The sequence below is a fragment of the Orcinus orca genome, chromosome 3 (assembly GCF_937001465.1).
Source record: "Orcinus orca chromosome 3, mOrcOrc1.1, whole genome shotgun sequence".
Taxonomy (NCBI): Eukaryota; Metazoa; Chordata; class Mammalia; order Artiodactyla; family Delphinidae; genus Orcinus; species Orcinus orca.
This window is the reverse complement of record NC_064561.1, coordinates 73,542,368-73,557,615: the sequence shown is the minus strand read 5'-3', so window position 1 is coordinate 73,557,615 and position 15,248 is coordinate 73,542,368. Positions and strand designations below refer to the sequence as shown.

The 15,248-nt window shown below is 50.2% G+C and overlaps 2 long non-coding RNA genes across 2 annotated transcripts in view; one reads left to right on the top strand and one right to left on the bottom strand.

Moving 5' to 3' along the window:
• LOC117197554 (uncharacterized) overlaps window positions 1–15,248 on the top strand; it is a 48,519-nt gene that overhangs the window by 23,199 nt on the left and 10,072 nt on the right. Inside the window, exons 2-3 of the long non-coding RNA XR_004478224.2 lie at window positions 2,032–2,312; window positions 8,587–8,699. This is a non-coding gene — a long non-coding RNA (uncharacterized LOC117197554). The remainder of the gene's footprint in view (window positions 1–2,031; window positions 2,313–8,586; window positions 8,700–15,248) is intronic.
• On the bottom strand, window positions 5,526–9,806 carry LOC117197553 (uncharacterized). Its single transcript, XR_004478223.2, has 3 exons — window positions 8,205–9,806; window positions 7,145–7,218; window positions 5,526–6,049 (listed from the first exon to the last, which is right to left on the bottom strand). It is a non-coding gene; the product is annotated as an uncharacterized LOC117197553 (long non-coding RNA).

Below are 15,248 nucleotides of genomic sequence, written 5' to 3'. Positions count from 1 at the left end.
AGGAACAGGGACAGAAAAGCATGAGAGGCACTTTGAAACATGGTCCCGGGCCCCAGTGCTTACCAGACCTGCTCTGTCTTTTGGGCTTGAATAAAAGCAGGGAGAATGCTGAAATACCATCTTCTTTGAATTAATCATGAGACCCACCTCTCCTGCTATCCTGTGTTTACACATTACTGCTATTGTGTTGTATTTGCTGGCAGATCTCCTTTCATCTGCAGCCACACAAGCCCTCTTCATTTAAAGCTGCACACATGGCTCTTGAATTAAGAGGGCATTTTAGCAATAATTCCTCATTCCTCTTATTGAAGGGCTCAAAGTCTTAGGGAAGGATCACTGCTGTTTCAATTGACATCTAAAGTCCAGACAAGCTAAGGAGAGAGAGCAGGGCCAGGAGGCTGTCACAGGGAAACGTGGCTCTGTGGGTGGGGCAAGGGGTTAGCAGGATGAGTAGATCAGGATGGAGAGGGCCTTGAATGCCACATTAAGGACTTTGCACTGGCCTACAGGCAGTGGGGAGCCACCAAGGAATCTTGAGCAGGACAGTGACCTGAGATAAACTGCGCTTTAAGAAAATTAAGCTGATAGCTGTGGGTGGGAGGGTTTGGAACAGGGAGAGGCTGGAGTCTAGGTGGCCAGTTAGACAAAGTGGCTCTTAATCCTGACTTCATAGACCACTGGGAGACCTTTTTAAAAATCCAGACCCTGGCCTCCACCCTGCTAGATTGTTTCAGGTTTCTGGGGAGGGGACCAAGAATCTGTGTTCTAATACATTCATCAGGTGCAGCAGTGAGCTAGACGGCTATTTTTTTAAAATTTTTATTTATTTAATTTATTTATTTTTGGTTGTATTGGGTCTTTGTTGCTGCATGCGGGCTTTCTCTAGTTGCAGCGAGCCCGTTGCAATGTGCGGGCTTCTCATTGCGGTGGCTTCTCTAGTTGTGGAGCACGGGCTCCAGGTGTGTGGGCTTCTGTAGTTGTGGCACGTGGGCTCAGTAGTTGTGGCGCATGGGCCTTAGTTGCTCTGTGGCATGTGGGATCTTCCCGGACCAGGGATTGAACCCGTGTCCCCTGCATTGGCAGGAGGATTCTCAACCACTGCGCCACCAGGGAAGCCCTAGAAGGCTATTGAGACATGCCAGTAAAGGGCTCCAGACCTCAAACACGGGACTGTGGCTCTGGGAGGCAAAGGAGGACACAGATTGGAGGCAGGCTGCCTTCAGGGTGGGAAGTGGGGGGAGGGCAAAGGGGAGAGAGGGAGTCCCACCTGACCTCTGCCTGTTTCAGGACCTGAGGGGAGGGAGGCATGAGAAAGACCATCAAGTTGGGCCTGGAGAGCCAAATGGAGGCTGGGCCCCTCCTGCAGAAGAACCTAGAAGAAGATCAGATGTAGGAGAAGATAGCGACAGGGGACATTTAGGATGCCAAAGGGGCCTGGGACTTGGGGGAAGATGACTGCAAGCATCTGGCTCCCACTTGGTATGTGAAGCTGGGAAAAGGAGACTACGGTTCAGATCCCTCCAGTTGCACACGCACATGGACACACGCATGGCTACATGTGGACACGGACATGGACACACAGACAGTCTTCTTCGGCAGGAGGCAGAAAGTGTGGTGGTTCAGAGATTGGGCTCTGGAATCCAGCAGCCCTGTCCCTGTGACTCTGGGAGCCTCAGCCTCCTCACTGACAGAAAGCCAATGACGCTAGCAGTTAACTCAATATGGTTGTTGTGATGACTTGATGAGATGCTGTATGCCAAGTCTGGGCACAGAGCCTGGCACGCAGGGAACACTCCATAATGGTAGCTCTGAGTAATACTAAAAAAAATGTGATCTGACTTCTGAAGCCAAGGAGCCATAAAGTATTTCATTCAGTGTATCTCACTTCTGAAGCCAGAGAGTCATAAAGTATTTCATTCAGTGTTAGGAGACAAGTCCACGGGAAGGCATGAAACCTCTCATTTGTTGCTATCCACTCCGGGTGGCTTTCTCTGGGTGTGTCTTGATGAGTCTTTTGCCTTTTATTTCTAGGACTCCTGGAGAAATGACAGTCCCTTGCTGCTGCGTTTAATTGGAGAGGATCTCAGAGACCCGAGATTATAATTATGACACGTTAAATGCCGAGCTCTTCAAAAGTCTGCCCTTGCCCTCGCTGTCACCCTGAACAGCTCTGAGAACCCAAACCCTGCAGCCCCCAGAGTGTGCCCTGGGTCTCTCAGCCAGGCCTCACCTGGGAAATCTGAGTGATGGTGACGTGCAGGCAGCAGGAAGACACACAGTAAACCTAGGAGCCTGTGATGAGCTCAGGAGAGGTGAGTTGATGATATGCTATTTATAGCCCCACTAAGAGGCTCTGGCCGCCAGCTCCATGTGAGGCTGGGTGGAAATGATGCCTCTGTGGAGCTGAGAGCATAGAATGAAACTGGTGATTCATGGGCAGCAGCCACTTGAAGTACAAACGCTCCTGCGTCCCAGCCCTGCTGGCCTTTCAGACGCCCACTTTGGAAGCCTACTGTCTCCAATCTTCATGCATTTGGACAGGATGCGAGGACAGGCAGGTTCTGCCTCACAAGGGACCTAAGAAGGGCAGCAATGCTCCTCAGAGAACCCCAAGACCCTGAGCCCACCCCTCCCAGGGCCTCAGCCAGAGCCCAGGTCAGGGCTGAGTAAGAGGCAAGCCCTGGGCTCAGGAGGCCTGCAGGTCAGGGAGAAAGGACTGTTCCTGCTCCTGCCCTCTGTCTCCAGGGGCAACACTGGCCACACAGCAGCGTCCTGATGACGCTTGTTCTGCTGAACATACAAATATGTACAATGAGGAAATCCTGGTAGTTTTTAAATTCCCCCCCCCCCAATTCCATAGCCCAGTACCTTTCACCTGAAATAGCTGTTGTTTATTTTCCTTGGTAATATCTTGGCTTCCAGGCCAAAGTATACTTGGAGGCCTCAACTCAACTCACACTCTGTGAGGAATGTGCTGGGGGGTCTCTTAGCTTTGTCAACCAAGACTGGATTGAAAGGGTCGAACCAGGATAATGAGGCATAACTGAGCTCTGGAGCCAGACTGTCTGGGCTCAAATTCCATCTCCACACTTGCCAGCCATGTGGCCACCATCACATTCTTCTCTTAGACCCAGTTTCCTCCCTGGTAAAGTGGCGGCAATAACAGAACTTACCTCAGTGGGTTGTGGGGAAGATGAAAAGAAGGAATGTATGTGAAGCGGTCAGCGCAGTGCCTGGCACACGGGAGGACTCAGTAAGTGGGAGCTGCCGCTGCTGCGTGCTTGTTCTCGCTGCAGTGGCTTGGCCCCTACACCGACACCATAGCCTGTGGCCCTGAGGCTCCTCGTGGAGGTGGTGCCCTGAGCCTCAAGAGAGACTGTCTGTCCCTCACAAGCACAGCCCGCATCAGGCTGCCCAGCATGATGGAGTCCACCCCTGGGCAGCTTGGCCCTTTGCGCTGCCTGCCCCTGCGCTGGCCTAGGAAGCAAGTGCCTATCTTTTGGGTTGGGCCTTGCCTGGGCTTGGCCACTCTACTCTTCCACTCCTCTGGGCCTGGGGTGGCCCTTGGGGGCATTAACTATCACCGCCCAGTGGAGGACTTCACCTGAGGGCCCCAGGTATTAACTTGAGGTCTGTAGCCAGCCGGTTGCCCACCAAGGGGGGGCCTGGACGGCAGACAGGTTGGGCCCACCTCACCTACCAGCTGGGCATACAGCACAAACTGCTGAATCATGAAGGCCCACGAGGCCTCGGCTGTTTGTACATTCTCTCATCTCTAGCTGTCAGCCAAAACATAATTGTAGCTGTCACTTTGGCAGCAAGATGCTGTGATGTGTCCTAGTACAACTGCCTCTGCTCCATGGCAGTGAGCTTTGGGGAGGTGGGAGGAATCTGCAGCTGCTCCCATGGAGAGAGCCGTTCTGGAAAGTGACCTGTGCAATGTTCAGCCAGGTGCAGCCTTAGGGATGGTGTGAGCACCAGGGTAAGGCCCTGCATTAGAACAGACTCTGGCACGCCTACATCTGCATCTGCATAATGCAATTCTGAAATGAGGCATTTCGGGCAGCTACAAGGGCTTGGAAAACAGCCTTTAGACTTACACAGAAGTTGGACTCCAGTGTGCCTGGGCTGAATGAGTAGTTAGACAGTGGGGTACATGGTGTAGGGAGATGGTGCCAGAGGTATACCTAGGGCCAGATTGTGAAGCAAGGGGCTTGAAGGCCGGGCCATGGAGCTCGGACTTGATCCTGCAGGTAATGGGGAGCCACTGAAGGACTTAAGGGAGAGAGTGATGTAGTCATACGACATGGAGTGTCTGGGCTCTAACATCCAAAGTAGTGGCACTAGGCGTAAAGACCCCCCCCTCCCCACGGCAGTGGTGTGCTGCGTAGGAGGGTGTTCTGGAGTACATGGGGCAGCAGCCCCAGGATTTCAGGGGTGACTAACTCTGTGCTTAGTGGGTAAGTGTGGGAAGGGTCAGCTCTAGTCAGGCTAGCTGCAGGTGTTCAGCACGTGAGAGGAGGCTCATGCCTTCCTTATTCCTTGGTCCTCCTAGGCCAGAGTTCATTAATGAGGCACCTGTGTGCAGATGTGCCAAATGCAAGGGACTGCACACACTCATGCCAAAGGTCAGGGGAGGCTCCTGGGGCTGAGAAATGGTCCCACTGCCTGTGGGTGTTGCCTCCCTCACCACACACACGCTAAGAAAACAGCAGAGACAAATACCCAAGCTTGGGGAAATTCCCTAGAAGGAAGGTTCTATCCTCATGAACTTAAAAATCTGCCAGTTCATAGGTTGGTTAATGAAGACAGAGAATATGAAGTGTTGGGAGCTATTACTAGTGGTTGAACCACCCATGAGCATGGAAGCCAGAGCATATCTAGACCATCATGTAAGTCAGGAGGAAGACAGGATTCAACTGACAAAAATTGTGTGTACCCTGCTCAGAAGTGCATTGTTGTGCAAGCAGTGGTTTGGCAGTCATTATTCCCTTTCAGCTGCAAGCCAGGGAGGGAGGGATGCCTCTCAGCTGTCAGGAGAGGAAGGGAAGGGGGAAGGAATGTTCCCATTCTGGAATCATCTTCCATCAGTGTTCCCTGAGTTGGGCTGCCAGGAAGGCAGAAGGGAGGGGATGCGACAGCTACTGAACAGTGAGGAAGGTGCCTCACCTGCACAGCCCCTGACACAAGGTGTGTGTGGAGGGAGGGTGCCTGGAACCCTCTGGCCTGTGGGTGGAGCCTGAACCTTATCCTCTTCCCTGAGGACAGGCAGCACATCGTAACCACCACTGGCTGCCCAGGGCTGGCTTGGAGCAATATGCCAAGATGTAGATTTTCCTATTTGGTTTGCTTTTTCCTTTAAATTTTAACATGTATCAGGTTTTTTTTAATATAATATACAATCAGAAAAGTCCAAACAACCATATGTACAACATAACAAATAATTATAAAGTTAATGTTATTATTTTTTTTATAGAGAAAAGTATAAAAAAAGAAAACAGACGGCCCTTAAACCTTTGCCTGGCCAACCTCCACTGAAATCCTTTTAACATAGTGTAAAAATTAAAATAGTACAAAAAGATATAAAATGAAAAGGAAGTACCTCCTCCCTCCCTCTTCCCCACAGGTGAACACTTAACAGTTTCCTGTGTATCCTAAATTTTTTTCTCTGCATCAATAATATTTCTGGAGTATGGGATCACACAAGATTTGTCTGTATTTAACAATAAATTTTAAAAGAGGATATAATCATGTCTGTCCCAAGATATAAAATGAATATGTGTCAAAGATTTAGTTTAACTCATTAATTAACGAGAGAACCACTAAAACGTTACAACCAATTCAAAGGAGAACTCAAAACTATCACACATGATAGTCAGATAAGGAATGCTGAAATCATTTCAGAAATGGATGCAAAATTGGTCAGAATCCACACAGCAATAGTCAGTTGCCTTCCACTAGACACAATCTGTGTAACTGTGAACAGGAATTATTTGCATTACTATTAAGGTGTTACAGCTTCACTTCCATCTTTAGAGCTGAGAAATACCTAGTCAAAGACACAAAAGGCAGAAAGAACCTAGGTGGGTAAGTTATTCAGGACAACCACTAAATTTCAACATCTTTCACAGTTTTCCCTACACTTGTAATTGGCTCCCTACCTACATCCCTCCTTGGAATTCCCCTGCCGACAACCCCTGCTGCCCTGTTTGTACCAGTTGACATGCTGTACATGTTCCAGGTGATGGGCCAGGGCTGAAAGCCTAGCCTGGGAGAACCAACAATCACCCAGGCTGAGCCAGCCAAGTGCTCCCAAGGCCCTGACGCTCTGCTTCTTTGGTTGTGGGCCCTGGAGTTGTGAGTCATGGTGACTCAGGACTGGCGGTCATGTTGGGCCTTGTAAAAGATGGTTAAGGGTTTTGTGAAAAAGGGAAGAATTAGAAATGCAGGGGGAAAGGGCCTGTAGTCCAGCACAAAAGACAAAATGTTTGTCTAATGGGCTTCCAGTTCCTGGGATGACTTTGTGCATTTGGATTCTGTGAGAGTCCTCTTTATGCTGGCGTCAGCTTGGGTGGTGTCTGTTCCAATAATTCCTTACCCAAGGGAGTAGCTGACATGCAAGATGTATTATGACCTAAGGAGCTGGGGTGGTGTCTGAGGCAGTTTCCCACAGAGCCCAGGGTCTGTGTTGGCACCATGGGGCATTATGTCAGCTGCAGAGAGCAGGGGCATAGTACACTCTATGATACAGCAGAGTGATCTGCATCCTTGTACAATCACCTCATCTCCTATGAACAGGTTTTCTTATCTTAAAAATGGGGCACGATGCTCCTTTCTGGCTTCCTCCCTGGTCCCCATGGAGGTCCAGTGGGAGGCATGGGTATGAGTCTACTGCCCAGGCCAGTCATGTGGTAGGAACTAAGCCCACAGCACTGGCAGGGTGGGAGAGCTCAGCCCCTCTATGCAAAGTGCTTTGGGAGAAGAGGTTTTGTGCAGAATGGCCAGTCATGATTAATTGATGGGAGGCTCTCAGGCAAAGGATCAGATTTCACAGATAAATACACACACACACACTTTGGCTCTCTTGAGAAGGAAATGTTCATTCAGCATAAGGCAAGCGTATCTAAATCAAGATTTTCCATACTTTCAACGGGTTCCTTTCCACCATCTTCATTCATTCACTGAGCACCTACTGTATGATGGGCACTGTCCCAGACACTGAAATCATGAGACAAAGAGTTAGCTCCTGCCCTTGCAGTGTTGGGAAGCAGACGTACAAAAAGAGCTTTACCAAGGAGTGTGATAAGAACAGAGAGAGGAACACAAAGGATATTCTAGCAGCACTCACCCATGACCCCCGTGTGGCATCAAGGATCCTCAGGGCATGGCCAGAGGAAAGTCTAGTGTTGCTGGAGTGCCATGGAAAGTAAGGGGCTGGCTGCAGTGGGGCCAGTCATGTGGGGACTCGGGGGCCTCAGGAGAAAGTCCATACTTCACTCAAGAAACTGAGTGCTGTGGTCAGTTTTGTACCGTAGAACTGTCACTCTGGCTGCCCGTGAAGAGTGGTTGGAGGGGAACAGACTAGAGGCATAAAGACGTGTTAGGAGGTGGCTACAGGCATCTGAGCAGGAAGTGATGACCTGAACTTAGTAAAACAAGTGGAGGGAACTGATTCAAGAAATGTTTTGGCCAGGATTTAACCTGAGAAACGAGACAATGATGACCGTCAGATTTTAAGCAAGGACAACCATGTGGTTAGGGTGTCGCCATCACAGGAGAAAGAAACCCCAGGAGGAGAAGCAGGTTTGGGGGAGGGGGATGGGCTGGACAATGGTGAGTTCAGTTTGAGACATGGTGAGTATGAAGGACCTATGCACATGCAGGTGGAGGCATTCTGAGGCAGATGGACACACAGGTGTGAAATCTAGGGAGCAGTTCAGGCTGTGAAGCTGGAGGGAATGTGGGCACAGACAAATCTACATGAGTGTGGTTGGGGAGGAGAGGGCAGGGGAAGAAGCGGAGGGGCATCATGCCCTTCGGCCCTAAAATTCTCACCTGCTGAGAATGAGGGTGGGGAAGGGGCTAAGGGCAAGGAGAGGATGCTTGGAACACCCGTTAGGGGAAATACCAGAGAATCTGACCTAGGCCTAGCAATACAGGGGCCCTGGTGGCTTTGGCGGTCATAAATCTGCATTAGCACTGACCTGTCCTCCTCAGGGTCTTCTCCAGGACATAGAAGGCAGGAAGGTTGGTCGGCCTGTAGTACTTGGGCTGCAGTCTTACAAGACAATTGTGGCAGAAGGTTCATTTCCTTTTGAGTGTGTAGCAGAGACAGCTAACTGTTCACCAAAAAAAAAAAAGTGTATCCCTTGCCCTGCCATAGAACAGAGTTGAGGCTAGGAAGGGGCGTCCCAGCAGAGGCTACATTTCCCAGCATATACCCCTCCTCTCACATCTGTTACATCTGAGAGGAGTCAAGTGACACGTTCTTGCCAATGGAATGTTGATCAGGGATGACATGTATTTTCCAGCCCCAAATAGTTAAGAAGCAGATGTGCCTTCTCCACCCTTCTTTTCCTCTTCTAGTTTAAGGCCCCCTTGGAAACCACATGTTGGAGATGGCAGAGCCACAAGGTGGAAGGATCCCGGTCCCTAAATCATCACTTGGAGGACACACACCACTGATCAGGAACACCCACGTGAGTTGTTTGTGAACAAGAAATCAGCTATATTGTCTGAGCCAATATACATTTGGGGATTTGTTTGTTATAGCATCTAGCATTATCCTAACTAATACAGGGTTTAAGAAAATTGTTGGCTGTTCAGATGATTCTGATGCGGCCAGACTGTAGAATCAACTGAAGCCTCTCGGAACAGAAAGTCTTTGTTGAAGTGCAAGAGCAGGAGTGGAGAGCAGACTGAAAATATCTAGAAAGCAGGAGGTCAAGGCCTCTGGTAGAATTCAGGAGGCTAACATTTCAGAGAGGGGCTATCCTGCAGTGTGGCAAGAGCCAATGGGAAAAGGTAAGGAACATTAGCAGGTCCGGGAACTGTGATGCTGGGGGTCAGGAATCATGTTGGATGGTTAGTCCACTTGGAAATTGTGGTCTGTGACGAAGCAGGACATGGGGTGGAGAGAGAGTGTCAGAGGTCTGGCCACTGTCTTGCAACCAGGGCAATGGGAAGAAGTGCTTTAGTTAAAAACTAGACTAACCATCAGGACTTAGCCATCACTAAGCCCTGTCAGCTGCCATGGCTGAATGGATCTGAGCAGGGTGTCTCATCATTGGTGAGGATTTGTTCATTAGGCCACAGAGATGCACACCCGAAAGCTGGTCCATGAAAAGGAGCACCTGTAAATGCTGAGGCAGGCTAACTGCATCCAGCCACAGAAACAGCCAGACCCACAGCAAGAGTGCTTTCTTCAGTTGGTAGAGAAGCTTGGCACTCTCCAAATTGCTTATTTACACGTCTGTTTGAGCCTCATGGACATCCCATATTAAAGACAGTGTCCCTCTGTGCCAGGTAAGGTCACCAAAGTGTTAAATAAATGATAGCACTCAGAAGGGAGTGGAGCCAAGGTCTCCTGATCCTTGGCCAGTGGTCCTCATTATAAAATCCCTTTTACAGACATTTTTAGACATTAACTACCCATCATCTTGGGAAGATTTAGGCCTCAACACAGCCCTGGCAGCAGGAATGACGGGAATGGCCTCCAAAGGCACTTCCAGCTAGCAATTCTTAAAAGAGTTTCTGAATGAGCAGTTCCAAAATAAGACTAGGAATAGGAATGACAGAAAACTCAAAATAATAGTTGTGAAAATAAGAGAAGTTTATGTCTCTTAAAAAAGAGTCTGATGTAAAAAAAAAAAAAAGTCTGATGTAAATGTAAGGGCTGCTATGGCCCTCCACAATTTCAGAGCGTCAAGGCTCCTTCTATTTTGTTTTTTTCCCTCTATTGTTGTGTAACAAATTACCGCAAAACTCAGTGGCTTATAACAACAATAAGGTGTTCTTACCTGACACTTTCTGTGCATCAGGAATTCAGGAGTAATTTTGCTAGGTGATTCTGGCTTAAGCTCTCTCATAAGGTTGCAGTCAGGATGTCAGAATGGAGCTGTGGTCACTTGATGGCTTGAATGGCACTGCAACATTGGTTCTGGATTATGGCAGGAAGCCTCCGTTCCTCACCACCTATAATCCTCCATAGGGTTGCTTGAGTGTGCTTACAACATGGCAGCTGGCTTCCACTAGCCTGGAGCAAGTGCAGAAGCTGCAGTGTCCTTTATGAAGTAGTCTCAGAAATCACACTATCATTTCTGCAATATCCTGTCGGTTACACGGGTTAGTCCTGTTGAATACGGGAGAGAATGAAACAAGGACCTTCCAGTAGTTGAGAATTACTGGAGGCCATCTTGGAAGTTGGGCTACCATATCTGCCATCTTCAGAGAGTGGCTTCATCCCAATATTCTAATATGGCTGCTCTAACTCCAGCTGTCACATCACAGCAGGTACTTTCTGGCTGGCATGAAAAAAGAAGAAAGGAAGAAGGCATGCCTTTCAAGAAGTTGCATACACTATCCTACTTATAGCTTATTGACCAAAACAGTCACATAGCTGGAAAGGAGGCTGGGAAATTTAGTATTTATTTTGGATGCCATGTACTCAGCTAGACCAGATACTGGGGGACACTTGGCAGTCTCTGACACATCAGCAATGTTCCTGTGTATATTTCAAAGGATGGTGTGGGGAGGGGAGCACAGAGGACATCACTATCTCGGGTTACTGACCTGGCTAAGGACTTCTGACCCATCTTGTCTGGGAAACGTGTGTGTGTGTGTGTGTGTGTGTGTGTGTGTGTGTGTGTGTGTGTTGCAGGGACAGGGGAGGAGTGCAGATAAGTGCTTTATCCTGTAATTAGTGAATCTCAGTGTCAAGAGAAAATAGTCCTTAGAAGAACTCAGGAGACAAATGAACATTAAAAACAGACTGAGTGGGCTTCCCTGGTGGCGCAGTGGTTGAGAGTCCGCCTGCCGATGCAGGGGACGCGGGTTCGTGCCCCGGTCCAGGAAGATCCCACATGCCGCGGAGCAGCTAGGCCCGTGAGCCATGGCCGCTGAGCCTGCGCGTCCGGAGCCTGTGCTCCGCAACGGGAGAGGCCACAACAGTGAGAGGCCCACGTACCGCAAAAAAAAAAAAACAGACTGAGTCCTAGAAACCCAGCCAAGAGGGGTCCCAAGAATTAAGATGATCCAGAAAATGAGAAGACCATCACAGGAGACACTGTGAGAGCAGCCTCTCTCTGCACCCAGACATGCAGGTTTGAATAAATTCTAGGTAGCCCACCTTATGGCCCCAATGCAGAAGCCCAGATGGGCAACTCTACCAGCTGTGTTTTTAAAAGATCACATGATTCCTGATCAATGAACCAAAGAGACCAAATGCAAAAGTGTTTAGAGCTGAGCTGCAGATTTGCCCAGAGACCTGTTAGAGACCAGAGCCAAGGCTTGAGCAGCCAGCTGGGTGCTGACTCAAGCTGGGAGTGAGCCCGACATTGGAGCCTAGCTAAGCAGAAGATGAGCCATCAGCCAGCCAGAGAATTCTAAGGCTTGAGAAGCCCACAGAAAAGCTGCCCTGGCAGAAGGAGGGCAAGGCTCTGACTTGACAGAGGGCACTGTCATCCTAGAGGAATGCAAAGTCTGGAGCAAGAGGCCTACAGCTGGGGCATCCAAGGGGGCAGCTGGTACTGCCAAGGCCCCTGTGGCAGGAGCTGGCTTTCTCTTCATTGCCAAGGCCTGCCTAGACCTTGGATCCTTATCCTGAGGGTGGAAGAGGTGGACTGAGGATTCAGAGGTGCTCGCTTCATGGAGGGTGACTACAGTCTCCTACCTGCCTGGCTAGTCTCGTGTGCCCTGCCCATAGCCCAAGCTGGATAACGTCCTGGGTCCTGAGTCCACACCAGGCCATCTCCAGATGGGGTGTCAGGACACCCTGGGTAGGCAGCATGCTCACTCACCCGGGTCACAACCCATGACCCTTATTGTACGTGGGTTGTCAATCATCACCACATTGCTGTGCACAAGGGTTCACCTCCAGAGCAGTAAGGGATCACCACAGCTCCAGCCTTCCTCACTCTGCCTTGGCCCGAGTGCCAAGGTCACCGAGAATTTGGGGGACCTCTACAGACTGCTAGTTTGAGGACCCTTTCAAGAAAGACACCTCCAGGTGTGGCTGACGTCGGGCTCCAACCTCAGGTGTGGGTAGGGGGGTGTTGGAAGCTAAGGGTGGGCTGGTAGGGGATAGTTAGGAAGGGTAGAGCATCCCAAAGTGGCCTGGAATTGGCTTGGGAAATCCAGGACTGTGCTTTGTGGCTCTGTTGCAGCAATGCTTAGTGAGCACCTGCTCAATAAGGCAGACACTTGGCTACCCCCTGGGTACACAGAGCAGAGGAAGGCTCATATGACATCACACCAGACCATAAGTAAAGCAAAACAGCAGAGGGTGCAATATGCAGTGATAGGTTAAATACAAGACACAGAAACAATGGAGGCGGGGAATGTGCTGGTAGAGTGGTAAAGGGAAGCTTCACTTCACAGAAGAGGTGGTACCTGCAAGAAAGAACAGGAGTTCCTCAGCCACGATGGGGCCAGGTGAGGAAGGGAATCTAGGCAAAGGGAACAGCAAGCCCCAGAGCTCTTAGCTGTGAGACCACCAGCGGTAGAGGAAGAGATTTTCCTTGCCTGATGTGTTCATTAGACTCTGAAATTTCTGGGCCCTTTCAAGGTGCAGTAGCCTTGATCTCTTTCCATTAAACAACTCAGAGGAGTCAGAGAGGGGAGAAGATGCTCCCTCCCTGCTCGTTGGGTTTTCTTTCAACTTTGAGTCCTTGGTAGCTGGTCATAACAGGGCGGGGGAACCATAATTATGAAGAGGAGAAGGGTTCTTTGATCTTGAAGAACCTGCCCAAGGCCCAGTCCATCTCTATGTAGGTCCTCAAGTGACCTTGGATGGCCCCTTAGGCATGACTGTCCCCAGCAGCCTCTGTGGGGCAGGAGGCAGGGCTGGGAGGTGCACTGGGTGGGGCACTCTAACCTACCCTCCCTGCTGTCAGACCCAGTCTGTTGAGGTATCTGGCCCTCTCTGGAACCCTTGGGAACCCCCAGCATTGCCAAAGCACCGTCCTGCATCTTGCAGGTGGCCCTACAGTGTGAGAATCGTCATCTGGCTCATGCTGACACATCCTACTAACTTTTTTGGTGGTGTACAGGCTTGCTTTTCCTCTAGGACCCAGGAAAACATGATATGCAAATGAATCACTAGGTGACCCAAAATCAAACAGCTGCTCTGGAGTTCTTCTGTGAAGGCAAAAGGAATTGGAGGCCCCAAGAGGTCCACCTCCTTTCTGGGTCAAGGTGGGCAAGTGAGACTGAACCAGAGTTACACTGGGATGTCACCCTGTCTCTGGCTACAGGTAGACCAGGAACCTCAGGCAGAGCTGCCAGTGCCCAGCGAGGCTTTGGGAGGATTTGTGGTGCAGGTGGAGGGTGGGTCATCAGTGCTGAGGTCCTGGCCAGCCCAGCTCATTCATCCAGGAACCCCTTTCCCCTGACTGTTGCTCTTCTCACTGGGATAAGCAAACAGCCTCATGGCAGGCCTGGCCTTTCTCTCACCTATGCCAGCTCCAGCCCCAAGGCCTAGCTCAGGTCACATCTCTCTGGTTCAAAAACCCCTTAATATAAACTCCTTGGTCTGGCATCCAAGGCCCTACCCACTACAGTACTAACTCACCTCTCACCAGTCTTCCATAAACTCCTCCTCCAGCCCAGTGTGTGCCCATCCTTTTTGCCCTCTTCCCCTAAAGCTCTCTCATCTTTGAGCCCTGGATCTTGCCTTTACAGGGTCCAAAGGTCCCCTTGCCACTGCTGCCCTCCTGACCAGGCCCAGCTCCAGTGCTGTCTCACCTATCAAGTCTTCCTTGTCACCCTCTGCCCTCCGACCCTATGGCCTACAAGAGGGAACTTTTTACTAGATTTGTATCTTTAATTATAGGAGTGATACATGCTTGTAAAAACATCCCCACATTATAGAAGCATACACAGTAAAATGACTGTGTCATCCCAGCTCTCCTTTCCCTAGAACTCACCCCAGTCAACAGTCAGGCATGCACATGGGTGCCCGTTTTACACAACAGGAGAGGGGACCCTTGAGAACTTTCCATCACCACTTGACATGGCGGTGGCAGGGTGGTGGTGGTGAGGAGCAGAGTTGGTGACTTGTGTTGACTTTGGAAAAAATCACTGGCCTTGAGGTCAGTCTGTGGGGCCCCTTGATTCCTTTCAAAGAACAGAGCCCCAGGGAGGCATTTCTAGTTCACAGGAAGATATTCATTCTGTTCACCCAAGAGCCAGAAACTCAAGTTCAAAAGGCAGCCAGGCTGCTTGAGAATCCTCTTGGCCTAGCACAACCCCCACTATAAGCCCGGGCTGAGCTGAGCGGAAAGTCAGCCAGCTTTAACGGCACGGTCACTCGGTCAGATGGAGAGATGCAGAGTTTGAACGCTGGCCTGCCTTTCTCCAACCTGGGCCCTTGCCTGGCCCCTGTAGGTCCAATGTTCTGGCTGGTCAGCCTGGAGCCCTCTACTCGCCGTGTGCCCTGCTGGCGAAGCAGTGAGTCCCCTTACAGCATGGCTCAGGAGAATAATCTGCCCAAGGGACTACTCACCCTCCTTAGAGTAGGAACTAGAGGAAGAAGCGGGGCTGTGCTGGCATCTCCTTCTCCAGAGGTTCCAGCCCACGTTTCTAGGCAGTTTGAGCAACAGGGGATAGATGTCTTCCCTAAATAACCCAAGGTACCACATCTCTCCCCCACACTCCAATTCAAATAAAATACTTAAGGAAGAGAAGGGACTGCGGTACACCAAGGTGGGAACACCTAACCCCAATTGAGAGATGTCAGGGAAGGCTCCCAGGTATTGGCATATACACTGACACTTAAAAGATAAGCAGGATGTGGCCAGGTGAAGGTGAGAACAGCATTCCACACAGAAGGAACACCACTGGTAAAGGCCTAACGGTGAGAGGGAGCATGACTTTGGAGAAACTGGAAATTCACTGTGGCTGAGCCTAGTGTGTGAGGGGGACATGGAGGGGGTGGGCTTGGAGAGGTCGACTGCTTGGGTGTGCAAACCTCAGGGCTTTGTCCCAGTGGCCAAAGGGAGTCACGGGAAAGGTTTTAAGAAGATAAGTGA